The sequence below is a fragment of the Heterocephalus glaber genome, unplaced genomic scaffold (genome assembly GCF_053883595.1).
Source record: "Heterocephalus glaber isolate CG9 unplaced genomic scaffold, H.glaber_assembly_v1.0 deba00001606, whole genome shotgun sequence".
NCBI classification, from domain to species: domain Eukaryota; kingdom Metazoa; phylum Chordata; class Mammalia; order Rodentia; family Bathyergidae; genus Heterocephalus; species Heterocephalus glaber.
Window position 1 is genome coordinate 10725918 of NW_028258377.1, and position 19373 is coordinate 10745290.

General features: G+C 44.0%; 1 long non-coding RNA gene across 1 annotated transcript in view; it reads left to right on the top strand.

Annotated features, from left to right (window-relative positions):
* The first annotated feature begins 16985 nt into the window (after positions 1-16985).
* LOC106010695 (uncharacterized) overlaps positions 16986-19373 on the top strand; it is a 31352-nt gene continuing 28964 nt past the window's right edge. Inside the window, exon 1 of the long non-coding RNA XR_002387033.2 lies at positions 16986-17173. This is a non-coding gene — a long non-coding RNA (uncharacterized LOC106010695). The remainder of the gene's footprint in view (positions 17174-19373) is intronic.

The following is a 19373-nucleotide window of genomic DNA, read 5'->3' on the forward strand; positions in this document are numbered from 1 at the left end:
GGGAACTGTACCTAGTGCTAACTGGGCAGGAACTTGGACTCCATGATGGAGGAGACTGACCACACACAAACACATTGGAAATACAATGATATCCCTTCATAAGTGGCTAGAAGAAAAGAAGTGAGCGAATGGAAGAGAAAAATTAGCGGCAGGACCTGTATTCAAGATGAGGAAGGAGACAAAGAGGAACCAATGTGTAAAGGAAGAGCAGCAGCAAAGCCCAGGGACAGGCAAGACTATAATGGGTCCCAAGATCCATAGCATGAAACAGTGAGGCCTGAACTCCTGAAAGTCTCCACAGGAGGCTGCTAAACCAAGAAGTCCCTTCAGAAACACTGTGGAGGGAGATTTCATCCAGAATCTCAGTTTTCTTATCTGTGAAGAGTCATTTCAACCTCCCTGGACATTTTAGATATTTACCAAGTTGCAGCCCAGTAAAATTAAAATCCCAAACCAAGATAGAGAACTGTGCTCTTATCATAGTATCAGAATTGCTTCATCTTAATATCTTACAGGTCTTCGTTAGTGGTGGTTGGGGCACTTTGCTTCAGGGTTCTCCGACCATTAAAGTATTAAATCATCTAGAAACACGTGACAAGTTGCACCCATTGCACAAAGCTGCTGCAGAGCTTTGGGTCTAGGCACTTCTTCACTTTCTCACTTACTGCTCAGAGGCTTTCCTTCCTAATGTTGTTTGAAGCCTAGCTTAGGCGATACAAGGCTGCCACTGTGTGTCAGATAAAAAGTTATCCTTTTTCTTATATCACTCCCTGTCCCTGTATTGTTTCTAACTGATGCCATCCGGGTGCCCTTCCTCCTTTGACTGTGGGTGAAATAGGGTGGATAGAGAAAACTCCCTGGAGGAAGTAAAGGTAAAACTGAACCAACCCCAAGAGAGCAGAGGAAACTGTCTTCTGGGAGAAGGGCAGCACTATTTAAACTGTGCTTCTCGGGCTGGGGATTTAGCACAGTGGTTCCGCCTCGCAAGCGCAAGGACCTGAGTTTGATCCCTGGTACCAATAAATAAATAAATACATACATACATAAATAAATAAATTGTGCTTCTCAAAAATCAACTATATATGGCAGAATCATCTTAAATATTATAACTTTTTAAAAATTCTACAAATGTAAAATGCAAAAACTTATGTGAGTGGTATTTTATATTTGGATTATTAATGAAGTTGAGTATGTTTTCAAGTATTTATCAGCTGTTTGGGTCTTAATTTGATTTATGATTTCTGCTCGAATTTCTTATGAGAGGGTGTCTATTTTTTTCTTGTTTTGAAAAAGCTCTTTATATATTAAGTATATTAATCCTGTTTCATATATATCACATACATTTCCTCAGGTTCATTACTTACTTCAATTTTGTGAAATTTTTTAAACTTCAAAAAATGTATATATCCAGATCTCTCTCATTATATATGAATAAAAATAAATTGCTGCCATTGATGTTATTTGTTTACAGAGCTTATGCCTGCCCTGATATCAGATAAATACTCACCTGTATTTTCTTCTTCCTTTTTTATGTATTTTTATTTATATACCAATACAATTTTTTGAGAGCTCTGCAATGTTTTATTCAGTCATACTTAACTGATTCTGCAACCACCCATTGTGATTCTTCCTTAGGGCAGCCTACACTCCTTGGAATTTGTCTCCATTATCTATCCTTCTAGTAGATAATTTCCTTTCCAGTAATCTGTATTGTTTTTCCCATTTCCTCTGCATTCGGTAAAGACTGCTAGAGTTTATCCTCTATATCAATGAAGTAACTTTCTAGGCATTAATCTAATTCTTTATTGCTTCCACCTTGATGGTTTTGATCTTACCATTAATATATGAGTTTCCTTGCCCTCCTTCTATCCCTTTCATCTTCCCTTGTTTTCTTCTCATGGCTTTCTACTTGTATTTCATAGAAGTGGTATTTATTACAAGTTGCAGTTCTCCAGAACATTTTCCTGGGTTTTACCATAAGTAGTTTTCCTTACTTTGTTTGTCCTCTGAATTTCTAAGGTGCTGTTTTCCCAAGTAGAGTTTTAGTCGTCCCTCTTGGGTTTCTATGCTCTGCTTGTCTACTCACAAAAAGAACTCCTGGGGCAGTGCACAGACGGAGTTCCCAGACTTACTTCTCATTAACCCAGCAGGGGAGCAGGTGGCTGGAGGAGCTCGTGATGCGGTTTCCAATAAGAGTAGGAATAAATGTACTGTTCTTACTTAGAACCTCATAATAAAAATTGATAAAACTACAAGTTTGATTGAAGGAAAAAATAAGGGCTCGGGATATCATTCCAGTCCTGTGCCTCTTGTCCTAAGATGCATTTTCTCCTACTTTCCAATTCCCACCTCTCTGATGGGTTGAACTGATGGAATACAGAGAATTGTAAATCTTTATTGGGTGTTGCTATGAAGATATCCTTTCTTATTGCCAAACCATTGACTTTGGGACCTCAGTCCTAAAATGCTCCACACCATCTCTTTCTCTCTTGCCCACTTCCAAACTCCTACCCTCCTCCTTTCTGAGAACTGCAATCTCTGAATGAATGTAGAAACATGTGGTGTTGGCAGGGAATAGGAAATGATAATCCTCAGAGTACCTAAAAAGGTGGCCTCCTGGGGTTGTGAAATGCCTATCTGATTTTATGTTAGTTCTCAAATCCCCCAGAGGGCTGAAAAATGGAGGTTGCAAAAGATCCTTTCTGCCTTCTTTCAAGGAACAGGAATACCCTGTTTCACAGGGGAAGCATGGTTGCCAGTAATTTTTCTTTCGTTCTATTCCATTCAGTAAATAATTTCACAGATTCCATTTGTGGTATTTTCTACATATTGTGTGTCTTTTCTACAGCCTCAATATTATGTGGTGGGAAACTAGGGATAGAACTTAGTGAGAGGCTGCACGCTCATATTTAAAGAGGTAACTTCTAAGGATCATTTCATAATTTAGCCTGAGGCCGTGGGATCTTGCCTCACTATGGAAATGACCTGTATATTTATCTTTAAATTTCATCTTTTACATTTTTGACATTTGTTAGTTTATACAATATTGAAGATATCCCTATAATACCTATTGGGAGTAGATACTGAGAAATGCTTACCAAGAGAGGCAGCTATGATGTGACAGGTCTGTAAGACATTCTGGCTTGTCTGGCCCAGGAGGTGTAAGTCCCACTCCCTGTCCCTCCTTTATTGCTCCCGCTGGGCTCAGGCCTCAGCTCTTCTGGGCCTCAGACTAGGGAGGGGGAGGAAGAGAAGGTACCTGGGCACCATTCCTCCAGCTCTAGACCCGCCAGTCTGGCTCCTTCCCTACCCAGGGCTCAAACACAGGTGTGAAGGTGCCCTTTCTTCCCAGGTCGCTACAGCCATGACCTTGCTTTGGAATATTTTGTTCTGTTCCGGAGCTCAACAAAGTCAGCATTTAGCTAATGGGCACCATATTATTGGGAATGTAAAAGACCCCATTGTTCCCCTCTTCTTTATGGAGGAATGTGGGTTCCTGAGGTAAATTAACTTGTGGAAGGAGTCAAAATAACTAAAGCTTTACAATGAAAAACTCCTTATGACAGTCATACTGGGGTGGGGTGGGGCTGAGGAAAAAATAACTGGGCATGTTTTTCTTAATTTCAGCCTTTTATGAAAAAGAAAATGTCTTAAAGCTTTTGTTAAAGTATTCAGGCTTTGAACTTGGAATTATTTTAAAATGCGCTTCTACGTTCTTCCTCATCTTAGAATATCTGTGGCAGAGATACAACTGCTGTGGTGAGGTCACTGGAAAGAAGAAAACAGTGAATTGGGAAGGAGAAATATGGAGTTTAGGGGAGAACACAAAGCACCTGGCAGTGAAGAACAAAGGGGTGAAGCTTCAGAGAGCTGCACATCACTGAAGGGGGCTCTTTTAGACAGAAGAGCCTTGTGAGTGTGTGTGGGCACACCTGCATGTGTGAATGTGTGTGAAACTTATTTTATAAACTAGGTTTTTTTATATTATAAAAGTAAGTCCAGATCATTATTTGTTCAATGTTGGTTTTGGGGACCTTTCTGAAACAAATCACATCCTCTGGTGTCTTGTTGGTGCTTGAGATACGTTTTTAAATTATATGGAAAAGGGCCAGGGATTTAGCTCAGTAGTTTTGCCACTTGCTGTGCAAGCACAAGGACCTGAGTTTGATCCCTGGTACCAAAAAAAAAAAAGTTATATGGAAAAATGTTCAAGTGCTTTTCAGTTTTGTTTTGGTTGAGTTCTACTGTATTAGAATATTATTGTAGTTTTTTCCCCTTGGATTGTTCTTCTTTGAATGGTTTTAACTTTTTGTATGTGTGTGTGTTTGATAATAAAGTTTTTTTAAAAAAAGAAAATAAAAGTAAGTCATCCTCAAGGAAAAAATTCAAATAGCATATAAAGGAATAAGGTGTTTCAGGCTCTATAAAAGTCTGAGAAATACATATATATATAGACAAGCACATATATATATATATATACACATGTAAACAAATATATACAGTATTCATCAAGTTACTTTTTAATGAAAGAAATGTTTCTATAAAGTATTCAAACTATTAATGATAAGTAGTTTCAAAAGCTTCCTCATCTTTGAATACTTTTGGAATGAAATCCATTTTCAAACACAATACGATTATGTTCACAGAACGGATGAAAATTTAAAAACAGGACGATAAAAGTTTGATACTGTATGGAATAGATTATTTCTCTCTATATGTATATATATATGTGAAATAAAATTGTTTTTCATAATTCAATTTTTTTTAAGTTAACAGTATACTTTGAGCATCTTTCCCTACCATTTCCTAGAGAGAAGTAGCATTATTGTTAATAGATGTATTATATTATATTATAGGAATGCATGGTACTTAATATGACCTGAGCTATGGACAGTTAAGTGCATGCAATTTGTTTTCTGTCACAACCAAAGCAACAAAGATTATCATTTTCTGTCACCTTTGCGTGTGAGTATGAATCTTTCTGTAAGATAAGCAACTAGGCCTCACAAGTACAAGGTCTTGAGTTCGATCCCTGGTACCAAAAAAAAAAAAAAAAGATAATCAACTAGGAGTAAAAAGACTAGGCCAGAAGGTATACATAAAATAGAATTTCAGGATAAGGCACTAATTTTTAACTCTAGGGGAAGTGTGAAAGCGCTCATAAACTCCCAGTCTTCATCCTTTCATTCCAAGTACTCTTGGCTCAGTGCTCAACAGAGTTTCACTGACTGTCTGAGTTTGGGTAACCGAAGGAGCAGGCCCTATGACAAGGTTGAATTCAAGTGCAAGCAGTGTATTTAGTAGGTGATCCCTGGAAACATACAGGGAGTGCAGAAATGACACAGGAAACAGAGTGTGTCATCAAATCATTTCTCACCGTGGGCTCAATGCTGCTGAGAAGCAGTGTAGCACACACCGACAATTACCCTGACTATGGGACCCGGAAGCTGGGGTATTTATCCAGTGTGGCCATGTCTGGTGCTGGCTGCAGACTGAATCTTTGCTGGGTAGAGACAAGTGGCAAGAGGATACAGGAACGAAATGACAGCACCTACCTCATCATTTCTCAGGAAGCATTGCTATTCTCAAGCAGAACTAAAGTTTGGCTGCTTAATAGAAGTCAGAAATCTACTGATGCTTGCCTAGATGAACACTAGCTGCCCAGAATTTAAAGCTCCTCCCATGGAGGAGATTTCTTTGTTCTGTAGGTCCTTGAGGAAGGCTGAGCCGCTTTGCCACTATGAAAGTTCAAGCAGGTAATGTTTACACCCTGCTTTCCTGCATATGAGACCAGTAAGTGACAGTCAATGACCATTCATGTTGTTTGAAGGAGAATCTTCCTAATGTCTAAATCATTGCCTAATAAACAGTCTTGTGTCCGATGATCTAATGAAAAGCTATACTTCTTTGTATGCCTGTATGGACATTTCCATGAAAAAAATGGCATAGAGTAAGGAGAAATGATTCAGTATAATTATTAAGCTGCTTTTGTTGCAAACAATGTAAACTCTCTCTGATATTTTGTTTTTTGGCTATACAAATCTCAGAAAGTATACTAGTGTTTTCTGGGGAAAAGTACTATGTACTCTAATGAGGTTGAATTTAAATTAGAAAGTGAAGATTGCAAGCTAAGGTAAGAGGAAAAGTACAAAAAATATTTGGGAATATGAACATGGTCACATTTATAGTTAAGTCTAAAACCAATGATAATGTAAGTAGGAAGAGTAATAGCAGTGCTTAATGTTAACAAAGATGGAAGAGAATAAAACATTTTAAATGAAGTTTATATAGAGGAGTGTCAACAAAAGTATCATTTGGGATACCACTGAGTAGAGGAGTACAGGTTTAAGTTTCTTTCAAAAAATTAAATGTTTATATTATTGGAATTAAATTCTCCTATTTTTAAAAAAGAGAAACCAACTCAACAAAGTATTTGTGTATCTATATGTGTATAAGCATATGTGTATGATTGATAAGATACACAGCAAAATATTAACAAGCAGTAGAATTAGGAGTAACATAGTCTTTTTTGTTCATGAAAAGTGAAGCAATAATATTGTACATGTGGAGACAAGGACAAGTGTTACACATCTTGGATACCAGGTGATCTGTTTTCATCTGTCAGTACCTCTTCTAGAATAACCTCACCACCACCATCCCCACTCCTGGAAATTGGGTCTGCTCCCCTCGGGTGGGAAGGGCAGGTCCCGAGTCATCACACAGCCCTGCTGCCCTGGCTTGTGGCTCAGGGATAGGTATTTGATTGAAGTCAGGCACTCAGAATTCAGGCAACCACCTTGCTCTTTTATCTGAAATAGTGTGAGGTTATCTTTGCCTGTCCTAGAAGGAAGCCATGTCAGGTAAGCCAGTGAGAAGAAAGAAAGTAAGAGAGAGGAATACAGAGGGACAAAAGATGAAGGGAATGACAAAGGACTGATGGTGACTTTGAACCTCTCCATGCTGGTGTTTTACTCCTTGGATTCTCCTGTTTTCTTGTTTGTTTTGTGGTACTAGGGATTGAACTTGGGACCTCGTGCTTGCGAGGGAGGTGGCAGAAGCACTGAGCTAAATCCCCAGCCCTGGATTCTCCTGTTTTCTGGGCCAATAATTTTAACTTGAGCTGAGTTGTTTCTGTGTCCTCAAAGGTTCAGGGCATATGTTCTACCAGGGTCTCTCTGGGTTTAAAGACTTTAGTTAAGAATACCTACCATATGACTTTAGCCCAATGTAAGATTGTTGTGAAAGTAACTGCCCATTCCCACTCTCCTTATGAAAAAGGAGAGCATTTTGGGGATTCTGTACTTTCCACTGTTGAATAGGCAACCTCTTCTGCCAAAAGTGTTGCTTTGGGATCATCTCCGTGCTCTCAGGCTAGGTTCCCATATGTTCTCCCAGTAGGGACCCCCGTTCACAGGAGACTGTCACACTCCACTCTGGCCCTTCCCCTCTCACTGATGCTCCTGCTCACTCACTCCACACAGAGCTGTCTTTCATAATTTCAAAAATACCAAACTCTTACGTCATGCCAGGGCCTGCAACTTTCTTCTGAGACCTCTCCTTCACTTGGCTGACTTCAGGTATCAGCTCAGTTATTACTTGTCATGTTCCTTCTTCCTAAGAACTTGATGCTCTAAGATCTGGTATCAACATTCATTTTACTCTTTACTTTTCTTTCATAGTACTTATCACATTGCCTAAGTACAAAGTTATCTATATTTCTGCAATCTTGTATCCAGTTTTTCTTTCTTTCCTTAGACTTCAAGTGCCATGGGTGGAAGCAGGCTCTGTGTTTTCCATGGTGCTCTCTCCAGCTCCTGACATGTGGCTGCCCTCACTAGAGAGCTGAAGAATGGATGAGCACATCTTTGTGCGAGCCATGGACACACTGCACAGTTCCTGGAACACAGGCAGCAGGAGGCCTGCTTTTAGAAACAGGGCATCTTTTACCAGGATTGCCAAGGAGACACTTTGTAGATGAATGGTCTTTGCATTGGCTTCAGCACAACAACAAAAAAAGCACCAGGAAGAAGAGTTTCCAGGAAAGAGTGGATGGATGGCATGGAATGGGAGAAGGCTCTGTGTTCCCGTCAGTCCCTGCAGACAGTGGCCCGAACACACTTGCATCCCATATGCAGTGTTTCAGGCCACTGCTAAATAAGATGAACTGGGAATCTTCAGGTACAATCAAATTTATTTCTCTAGCATGAGAATGGCATCCATCAGATTCAGAGGACATAGTAGGAACATTAAACTGCAATGTTGGAGGGGCTGCCTTAGGAATGTGCAAGGCTCACAGATGAGAAGGCAGGGTATGCCTTTAGTATCAGAACCATGGTTTTCAAGACAATTTCATGATCAAGTTTGTATTCTAATTCTGAGGCAGTGGCTTTGGAGAGAGCAAGAATTGTGTTTGAGTCACGCACTGGCAATTACTACCTATGTAACCCAAAGCAAGTTACTTAACATCTCTGAGCCTCAGGGCTTTTTTTTAAAGTTGTAATTTTTTGAAAATGAAGAATACTATCAAAATCTATCATATAGGGCTATACAGAATGGGTGTGCATTAAGCTTTATAATTAATGCAAAATACAGCACAGTGCATAGCCCTTAATGAGCATCCACTTCGTTATCTTAATGCTATTGCTGTTGGTCCATGCAGGTAAGCTACCTGGAATGGTGCTTGGCACACAGCAAAAGTCAATGGATTGCCAGAAAAGCAGTGCTGCAACATCTCACAACCCTAGCAGCACTCAGAGGGAGCCTAGACAATAACTCTCTGGTGGTTGGATTTGCGGACGGTGACAAGAGGGATCCCAAGGATGGAGGTGGAGGGAGGACAGGGACCGTGAGGTGAGGAGTCATTCTGAGGGATCTGGGCACTGGCTAGTTACCAGCTAGTTATTTGAGCATTTAGCCACCAGGAGAGCCCCAGAGCCAAGTAGCTGACCACTGGGTCCCAAGCTGGGTCCTGTAGAGGGTGTGAACCCACACACACTCCTGCTCACTCAGTCAGAGAGTCGCCCCTGAGTGCTCACTACACGGCCAGGGGCATCACCCATCCAGCCTCTGCCCCCGGTGCTGGACCTTCTTTGGGCCTTTCCTCCTCCACACAGGGCGGCTTGGACCCTCCATGCCACTGTGCTTTCCCACTTTCCCATGGACAGGCCTCTGTCCAGAACCTTCCCTGTGAGCCAGCTCCGCACAGATCCAAGCTTCCTCCACAGCTTCTCTTCCCCTCCCCACCCACACCAAGCAGGGTGGGAACCCCCTCTGTCATACAGCTGGCCGCCTTCCCACTCCCTGTCTGACATCCCCTGAGCTGGCCTGAGACCACGGGGCCCTGAGTCCTTGCCTGTTTCCCTCTGCCCCTGGAGCTGCCAGACCCTCCCTGCTCAGAGGCAACAGGGCCGGGTCTGCTTTCCCATCCCAGCCATCTCCCTCTCAGGAAACGCAGGTCTCTATTTTGAGCAGAGGAACACGTGTCACACCTCCCTGGGTCAGAACGCCTCCTTTCTTGCCAAGAAACCACACGCCAACTGTGCTTAGACAATGACCTTTCAATCCTCTTCTGCAAAGGCCTGTAGGATGGTTTGAGCTGCCCTGATCCTCCAAGCCTCCAAAAAGTAAAGCTTACTTTCTTCCCAACCATAAGCCATCTATTGCTCCATGCACAATAGCTGGGCTCGGGCAGTGGAACACTTGGACAGGCTTGGCCCATTGTCTCCACAGCCACCCACGTGCAGCCAGAGGCCTGCAGCCACCAATGGGGAGCTTCCTGCAAGGAGAGCCAGCCAGATGGAAGAGGTTCTGACTGTCACTTTCTTGCTGTGCAACTTTGGAGAGCTGACTTGAGGTCTCTGAGCCTCAGTTTTCCATACTATCAAAACAGTATAAGATTGCTGGGGGATCAAAAGCATTACTGTATATGCTTGTCAAGAATCTGACTCAAGGGCCAGGGATTTAGCTCAGTGGCTCCATGCCTGCCTTGTAAGCGCAAGGTCCTGGGTTTGAGCCACAGTACCAAAAAAAAAAAAGAAGAAGAAGAATCTGACTCAAGGCTGGGGTCATGGTGGTTGCTAAATAAAAACTTGCTGTTAATTATAGTATCCTGTCACTTTTTGAACCCTTGGGTGTTTGGGTAATCAAGAGAGATGTCTTTTTCTTTTTGTCTCTCACAAACATGGCTCACACACATGGCTCTGCTCCTCGCATTCTTCATGTTTAACTTCTTTCTATCCATGTACTTGTTCTACTCTTTGTGCAGCCCTGGACTAGAGTGCAAAGAGAGGCCCATTTACTGTCTTAGACTTATTGAGATATAATTGACTCACAATAAAGTACACATGATAGATGTTTGTTTGTTTTGAGACAAGAGTCTCACTACGTAGTTCAGGCTGGACTCCAACTCACTATGTAGCCAAGGCTGACCTCAAACTCTCAGCAATCCTCCTGCCTCAGCCTCCCAAGTGTGGGGATGACAGGTATGTGCCACCACACCTGGCACATGATAGGTTTTGACATTTGTCTATACCCACAAAACCACCACCATGATCAAGATAGTGCATACACAGCATATTCCTGAAAGACATGTGCCCACCACTTTGCAATTCCACCCTCCCTCCTTCCTATTCCACCTGCACAATCCTCAGGCAGGGTTTGCTCTGCTCTGTTTTCTACCCAAGTAGCTTAGTTTGTTTGCATTTTTTAGAGTTTTATATAAGTGGAATCACATAGTAAGTACTGTTTTGGTTTCTTTATGTCAGCATAATTATTTTGCATTCATACTTCTAGACATAACTTAATATTTCATACCCCTTTATTGCCATGTGGCATTGCATTGTATGAAAATAATACAGACTGGGTTTTTGTTGGGTTTTTTTGGTACCGGGGATCAAACTCGTGACCTTGTGCTTGTGAGGTAGGCGGCAGAACCACTGAGCTAAATCCCTGGCCCACAGACTGGGTTTGTTTTAACCTGTTAATGAACATCTCCATTGTTTCCAGGTTGGGGCCACAATAAATGAAGGTACTGGGAATATTTATGCACAAGCATTTATTTCTATATAAGTTTTTTTTTTCTTGAGTAAATATCTTGTTGTGGAATATCTGGATCATATGATAGTGTATGTCAGAAGCTGTCAAAGTCTTTCTTCAGAGTGGTGGTCCATTTTACATTCCCACCAGCAGTGTCTGAGAGTTCCAGTTCCTCCTTATCTCGATTAGTATCACCTCAGAATTGGTTGACGTTAGCACCCCAGTTTTACTCTTTTTCAAAGTTATTTGGCTAATTTAGGTCGTTTAATTTTTATATGAATTTTAGAATCAATTTGTTAAATTTTTACAAAAAGAGAAAAGCCAGCTGGAATTTTGACTGGAAGTGTATTGAATCTGTAGTTGAGCTACATCTCTAGCTCATAATTTTCATTTTATTTTTTATCAGGAATGGATGCTGGATTTTTCAAGTACCTTCTATAGCTATTGAATGATGATGTAGGGCTTTCTGTTTGCTAACATAATGAATACATTATCAATATGTATAATATATTGTTATTTTGAATAAATATATATTGAATAATATGTATGTTTTATATATATGTTTAATGACTTTCAAATGTTTGATAAACCTATTTCTATGACAAATCTACTTGGTCATGATAAAATTATCCTTTTTATAGATTATTGATTTCTATTTACTAAAATTTTATTAAGAATTTTTGCCTCTACATTCGTGAGGAACTCTGTTGTTTTCTGTAATGAGTTTGTCTCGTTGCAGTACCTGTTGACCTCATAGTGAGCTGGCTTCCCCGCTTGGTGTTGGGAGCAAGCCCTGCTGAGAAGGTCCACATAGAGCATGGAGGCAGTTTGGGGCTGTTTTCGTGGTTGATTGGAGGCTCCACTTTCTGGAGCATAAAGCACTTGGCGGTGTGTGCTTCCCTCAGTTCCCTAGCTGTTCCTCATCACACTGCGGAGAGGCCTGTGGGCAGAGCTCTTTCAAGCACGAGGCTTGCTGCAGTGGTCTCTTCTGCCTGACACTAAGGTGTGCCACTTCCACGAAACCTTCTGAAATCCTGCCCAGCTTGCATCTGGACTCCTTATCCATTATGAATCCCACCCCCCTACCCCCAATCCTTTATGAATCATCCTAAGAAAACACTCTGTCGTGTGTTTTCAACTCTTTTTTTGTTCCTGCCTCCTTCTCAACAGCATGTAGACGTGCTCAGCTTCCTTCTGCAAAATTCATCACAGAACAAAGCCCTCCCTAGTCCTGAAGTTCCTTACAACCCTTTCTCCATCTGTCCTTTCACAGCTCAACTTCTAGAAAGAACCGAACACCCTCATTCTATTCCCAAGTCCCATTCACCCCTGAATAAACTCTCACCACCTCCTCCACTCATGCCAACATCTCCAGCAAATTCCTTGTTGCCACAGACACTTGGGAATCCTTATCTGCTCAACTATTTACAGCTCCAGCATGCTTGGCATGGCCATGACTCTAACTCAGTTTCACTTCTGCTGATTTCTCTAACGTTCTGGTTTTCCTCCTGCCTCTGGCTTTTGGTTCTTCCACAGATTCCTTCATATCGGTGTTTTCTAAGGTCTTGTCTCTCTTCTCACTCCACAGATTGATCACCTAACTCCAGATGTCTTATCTCAACCCCATCGGAAGTGTGTAATTTGCTCAAGTTGTGCGCTACAGGACTCCACAGAATACCTTTCACACTGCGATCATTCTGAAAGGTGAAGCCCAGATCTGAGCTATGTATCACCTCACCTTCTGTGGCAGGCTGCCGATACATACTCAAAACTATCGCTTGACATCCTTCAGAGTAGTGGTTTGCTTCATTTCTGGCTGGAAGGCTTCTGAAGGCTTCAATCGCCCCTTCATCAATTTTGAAAGGGCTGGCACACAGTATATGATCTTTAAAGGTGAGCTGAATGGATGAGCCCACCACGGCCTCCCATCCAGCACAGATGTCCCCATTGAGAAGGGATACCCTGTCCTAAGTGTGGGGTTCTACTAGAGGAAGAGACTTCTAGGCCTCCCCTTATCAGGAACGCCCTTTCATTGAGCCTGATCTAGCTGTGGGTCCTCCTTTGCTTATCCTGCAAATAATAAGATCTACCTTGCAGACTGTGGTGAAGATTACCAAAGCAATGGTATGGAAAGCTCCTTTGCCTTTTTGCCCCTTCCCTATATGCCAGGGCATTTAGGATACAGCCTCTGGCTAAAGTTTACTGCAGGAAAAATGTTCCTGTTGATTATGAAAAGGCCTATAGAGGGAAGAGATATAAGAACCCTGACAGGTATCTCCTGCCTCACCCACTGATAGACCTCATTTTCAATTCTGCATCTGCTTGTTAGTATTGTGTATGTATCATGCATCCATTTAGTTAAAAGTGAGTGCTTTCTATTGCTGGTGCTATGGCAGGTACTGAGAAGAGGAGGTCATTTGTAAGGCAGTTACAGCTTCTGTCCTCCTGACACCTGCACTCTAATACATTTGGCAGTGTCTGGGCTTACTGAGGTGTGTTTTTGCTAACTGAGGAAATACACAGGCAGAGTATCTGACTCCATATATGACGGAGTAAAGGAGGAGTGTGTGGAGAGGACAGAGGAGGATCTTTAGACAGTGTTCAGGAAGGGCTCTCCAAGAAGGTGGCACACACTCAGTGTGAACTGAGTGTTAAAGGATGAGATAGGGAGCAGGTGTGGTGGCACACACCTGTAATCCCAGCTACTTGGAGGGGGTGATGCAGAGACAGGGAGGATCAAAAGTTCAAGGCCAGCTTGGGCAACTTAGTGAGACTTTACTTCAAAATAAAAAATTTAAAAAGGGCTGGGGGTTTAGCCCAGCAGTAGACTACTTGCCTAGCATGGGTGAGTTCGATCCTCAGTGCTACTGCTAAAAACAAAAGAAGAGGTTCAAAGCTGAAGAGATCTCTGAGGAAGAAAGGAGCTGGAAATGACGTGCTTGAGGAACCAGAGAAGGCAGTGGCGTTACAGCGGGGCAGAGGGAGTCCAGGGACTGTCATAAAGGTAAGGTAGCCACCAGATCAGCCAACCAACAGTGTCTCTGGGTTGGAGAGTAAGAATGAAAGATTTTGAGGAGGGAAGGTTGTGATCTTGTTTGGGGTTTACAAATCTGGGGGATTTCTTTACTGTCCAGGGACATTTGCCCACCAGGGGGAGCACCTGGGATGCAGCCGAGGTCCTCCATTTCTGCTGGTCAGTTCTTCCCAAAAGCAGGTTCCTCCAAAGCCAAGACTTGATCAGACAGTGGGGGCCGGGGTGGACCTGGACAGCAGGGAAATAATCGTTGACACTTCTTTCTATAATTGTTTACAGTGCCGACTATGTGCCTGGCCAGAACAAGATACCGTATTTTAGCATTAATAGCTATTTGGGGATGACAACTTGGCAGCTACATATTTCAACATATATTCTATTCAGCCCCAGCAATCCTATTTCTGGAAATTTATCCTCCAGAAACATTCGCCCATGTTCATGAAGAGGCCCATTCAAAAGTGTTCTTTGAAGTACTAGTTGTGAAACAGTAAAAAAAAAAAAAAAAAAAGCAGAGCCAGGGATTTAGCTCAGTGGTTCCGCCACCTGCTTTGCAAGTGCAAGGTCCAGAGTTCAGTCCCCGGTAGCAAAAAAAAAAAAAAAAAAATCACGGTTCCTGTGGTCTTGGGGGCCTTCATAAATGCTGAGAGACCTCCCGATGATGTTGTAGGAAGATCGCCCAGACGTGCTGGGGAATTTCCCACACAGAATGATGTGTACAGTGTAGTTCCATCATATCAAACAAAATGCAGCCATACCCAAAATACATGTGTGTGTATATATATATATATTACCTTTATATTACAGAAAGAGGACTAGAAGAAGGCTACACACTTTTTAAAAATTCCAGTTACTTCTGGGGAGTGGTGTAGATTGGGAGGTAGACAGCTCAAGGATGAATTTTATTGCCTGTAATCATTTTTTAAAAACTACATCTGTGTGTTTTTGTTTAACACAAAATGAACATGAGAAAAAATGGGCTTAAAGCCACACTGCTAGAAGTGAGGGGAGCTGGGATTCAAACCCCCAAAGTTGGGGGCAGCACAATTCCTAGAATAATGCTGCCCTACTCCCCCACTCAGTAGCTCACTTAGCAAATGCCATTTAATGTCTACTGTGGATCAGGCTGTGCTAGGAACTGAGAAACCAGCAGGGGTAAACTGGAAGGTCCGTCTGTGCAGCGATCCTTTGAATTATTTTAAAGCAAGATAGGCCAACAGGCAGTCTACCACTCCACGTAACTCTTCTGCTTCCTCAGAGTTCAAACTGTGGTTCTCTGTAGCACTTTTCCTAATTCCTAGCATTTCCGTTCCTTACCAATTCTCAGTTTATTTGTCTGCAAAATGGGGCCAACGTTACCGAGCTCACAGAGTTGTCCTAGCCACTCAACGAGGTAAATTCTGAAACCAGAGCTTGACACGTGGTGTGTGCTACATAAATGGGGACATAATTATTGATTATCCTTGAGGCCCTTCCTCCTTTGCTAACACCTGGGTGGGTAAAGTCTCCATAAAGTCCCTGAATCCTCTCCACGGAAAGAAATACAGACAAGGAAGTAGGGTGGGCAAAGGGAGGAAGGATTCCCACTACTTCAGACAGAACGGCGTTCTTATTGAGCTGTGAGGTTTTGAAATCCTGAAATTTCTCTTGGGCCACGCTATCCTCTCCGCTCTCGCCGGGGCTCGACCCCTTCCGCGAGGTGGCGCCCGGGACTGGGGGACGCGGACTGGCCGGGCTCGCTGGTTGCCGAGCGCGGGCGGGAGGGACTGACGAGCTGACGCAGGCCCCGCGGGGCGGGGAACCGCCAGCTGGGCCCCGCCACGTCACTCCTTTGGGGTTTAGAAGTTTCAGCAGCAACGCTTTTCCCGGGTCGGCTTTAGCTCAAGCGGTTACTTCCTCACGCTGAACTTTCCTTACGTCTAGACCTTGCGCTGGGGTTCGAGACCCGCGGGTGCTTTCTGACCCTTTTGCGCAACTTTCACGTGTCCCGACTTCCATACACTCATTCACTTTGGAGACTTGGGTGGCGCTCTTCGTCCTTTTTAAATTCTCTTAAACAAATTTGGGTGTCTTTGATGGCCTGACAGGCAGGGCGGAGGGTGCGCTCCTCGCCTGAGTTGGGCGAGTGCTATGGGGCGGGCTGATTGCCCTGGGCCGAGTTCAGACACCTGGGAACGGAACCGAACAGAGGCAGCGCGCAGCAGGAGCTACACCTTGGAGGTCAGAGCCCCGGACTTTCAGGCCGCGTGTGGATTATGGATGTCACGTTTCAGCAACACCCCCAACTTTAATAACAGTAACTACCACCTTATTTTGTCCTTACAGACTATTTTCTTTGCGTACAGCGCCATCCACGAGGACTTGCTTGGTGAGCGCAGCTAGTAAGACCCTTTCCCTCTGTACTTGACTGCAGCGGGGGGATCTTCCTGTAACTCCGCGGAAGCCCCAGGTTCCTTCCCCCTGGCCTGTGCCTGTGCTGTCCAAGCACGGGACGCTAAAAGTACATGTTCTCTCTCACCCTCCCTCCACCCCTTACTTCTTTCCTTCCTAGTAGTTTGCACAATCTCCAGACATTTTATGTGATTCCTTTTTGTTTCAAGTGGGGCTTCCCTCTAGAATGTAAGACGCCTTAGGACCGGCACCTTCTACCCTCAGGGTATCCCCAGCATGGGGCACATTGTGGGCCAGATAGAGTATTTGCCGAGTTAAATGGAATAAGGCACAGGGACGCGCCCATGTGTTTTCTTATTCAGTTCCTGCCCTGGGGTTGTGACTCTGAACTTGCCTATCCCCAGGGCGTTAGATACTTGCCTGCGGGGGGGGGGGGGGGGAGGGGCTTGGGAAAGACTCCGTTGGTGGAGGCGTCTTCCTTGGTGCCGCGAACCTCTGCAACCCAGGGAGGAGGAGACCGCGCGGGGTTAGTGCGTGGCGGGCCGGGCCGGGTCCACGGCGCAGCGCCCTCGCTCGCCATCCACGTCTCCTGGCCCTGATAACGTCACCTGCGCCTTTGCTCAGGTCCGGGAGCCCCACCTGGCTGTGCTCGCCTCAGCTCTCAACCTAGCGGCCTGCTGTTCTGAAAGCCCCGAGACCCGCTGCGCCTACAGGCCGGTAAGGAAGTGTCACACCTGGGGGTCCTCTGAATTCAGTTCCTTTTTGTTTCCTCTGCTACCTGATCCACATGAATCCCGGCTCCATCCCATTTCCCCAGGACCATGCGGCCATCCAGCTGTGCTCCTGCTTTACCCATTAGGCCCACCCGCTTATCCTTCACCCAGAAAATGACCTTCACTTTCAATTTTCTGTTAGGAAAAAGGCAAGGGAATGCTCAAAGCTCCTGGGCTCATGTTAGGATACAGAAGCTAGCGGTTTGGGGAGTAGTGAGGAGATGAACTGAGCTCATTTGAATCCCCAAAGCCCCTGGAGGCTGGCTGGAGACATACTCCCTTTTAATGCAAGAGCCTCAGGCTGGAAACCGCTGATAATGAAAAATGCATGTATCTGGCAGGAGATGAAGTGGAGACAGCAAACTCCTATGCCCAGCGCAGCTCTCACTGGCTGCCTTCTGGGGCTGTTGATGTGTGGCTCCTAGTGCTCCCTTCTTACAGACCTGGAACTGTGTCACGACCTCAGAACTGCTTTTGTGTGAATAGGTCATCCCTCAGCTATCAGGGGACCTCTGAGTGCGCTGTCCCCTGTTGCATGTTTGGTCCCTCTTGTTGGTGTTTGGATTTTAAAGAACTTCCATAGCAGAACTTCTGTGGCATGAAGCTAGGCTTTAAATGTGAGCCTTGTGTGACCTCCTAGCCAAGAGCTTGGAGGTGGGGAGCCCTCCAGGCAGGGCCTGTGCTCCTTGAAAACAGAAGGTGCCCAAAGCCTTTCTTTTTCCTTCTTGCTCCTTCCACATTCATCTGTAAATGAGCATTCCTGTCTTCAGGGCCTGGGAGCTCCAGCTCAGAGAGGCACAGAATTTCTGGGCTACCTGTTTAAAACAGAAATTGTTGGCCTGTTGGAGTGGTGCGTATCTGTGATCTCAGCTACTCTGGAGGCTGAGGCAGAAGGCTGAGGCAGGGAGATCTGAAGTTCAAACTCAGCCCACAATTTAGCTAGAGCCCATCTCAAATTGAAAGATTAAAAAGAGCTAGTAACTCAGTGAAAGAGTGCCCCTGGATTGGTCCCCACTACTGCAAATATAAATAAATAAATAATCACCTGGAATCCCCACCTCACCCTTCTACAAACCAGCAGCCTCCAGGATGGAGAAATGTGTGTCCCTGAAAAGGGTACCCTAACCTTGAAGAGGAGAAATGCTGATCCCTGACCTCTGGGGTGGGTGTGAGGTCATTAGGATAGTCTCTTCAGAGCAGAGAAGGAAGAGGGGATCCTATCAATCCGGAGACCTGGACAGTGATTTCAAGCCATCTTCTCCATTCCTGACTTATTCTTCTCACCCCCATCTTGTCCCCAGTGACAAAAACTGTGCTGACAGTAGGAACCAATGAAAAGGTAGTAAGTATTAAATAGAAATGCTTAATCAAGTGGCCATTGTGCCAGGAGGAAGACATTCAGAGCCCACAGGTGCTTGTCTTTCTCTAGTTCCCCTGAAGCCTGCATGGACACGTAGGGTAGAGGCACATGGAATCAATGTGGGCTAGCCTACCAGACACAGCCTGGTTAATTCTTCACATCCCAAGTAGCTATTTCCTTAGAATCTTTAACCAAGTGTGCTTCAATTGAGTTTTGCAGAAACACAAACAATGCAGCCCTGCTCTCTGCCTTCCTCCCTAACCCAGCTGGCCGATCATGTGACCTGGGCATGTGTCAATTTCTTTTAGCCTATTTATTAATCTGAAGAATTGGAGAATTAATATTACCTACATTGTAGAGGTGCGCAATAAATGATATTGTCATTCTTCCCTCCACAGTGCATGGCATATGACAGGCATTCTGAACATATTTAAGGGAAGAATGAAGGAATGAATGCATGTGTAGAATGATAATCCACCTCCCTCCTTTCAGAGAGATACTAACTTTCCCATTTCCTTGGGCCTGGGATATCCCACAGCTTTCCAGAAATGAGTGTTTAGGCTCCAGAAATTTGTGCATTAAGTTGAGAGAAAATAAGCAACTTTTTTTTATCTTCCTGGCAGCTGTTGGTGAACCCTTAAATAGACATCTGGAGAGAGGTCTGAGCCAGAGCTCATTAAAATCACAAAGTCAAGGGCTATTCTTCAAGAATGTTGCTTTTTGCATATTTACATAATGATACCAATGTGGCTGCCCCTGACCTTGTCAGGAAACAGAATTCCTG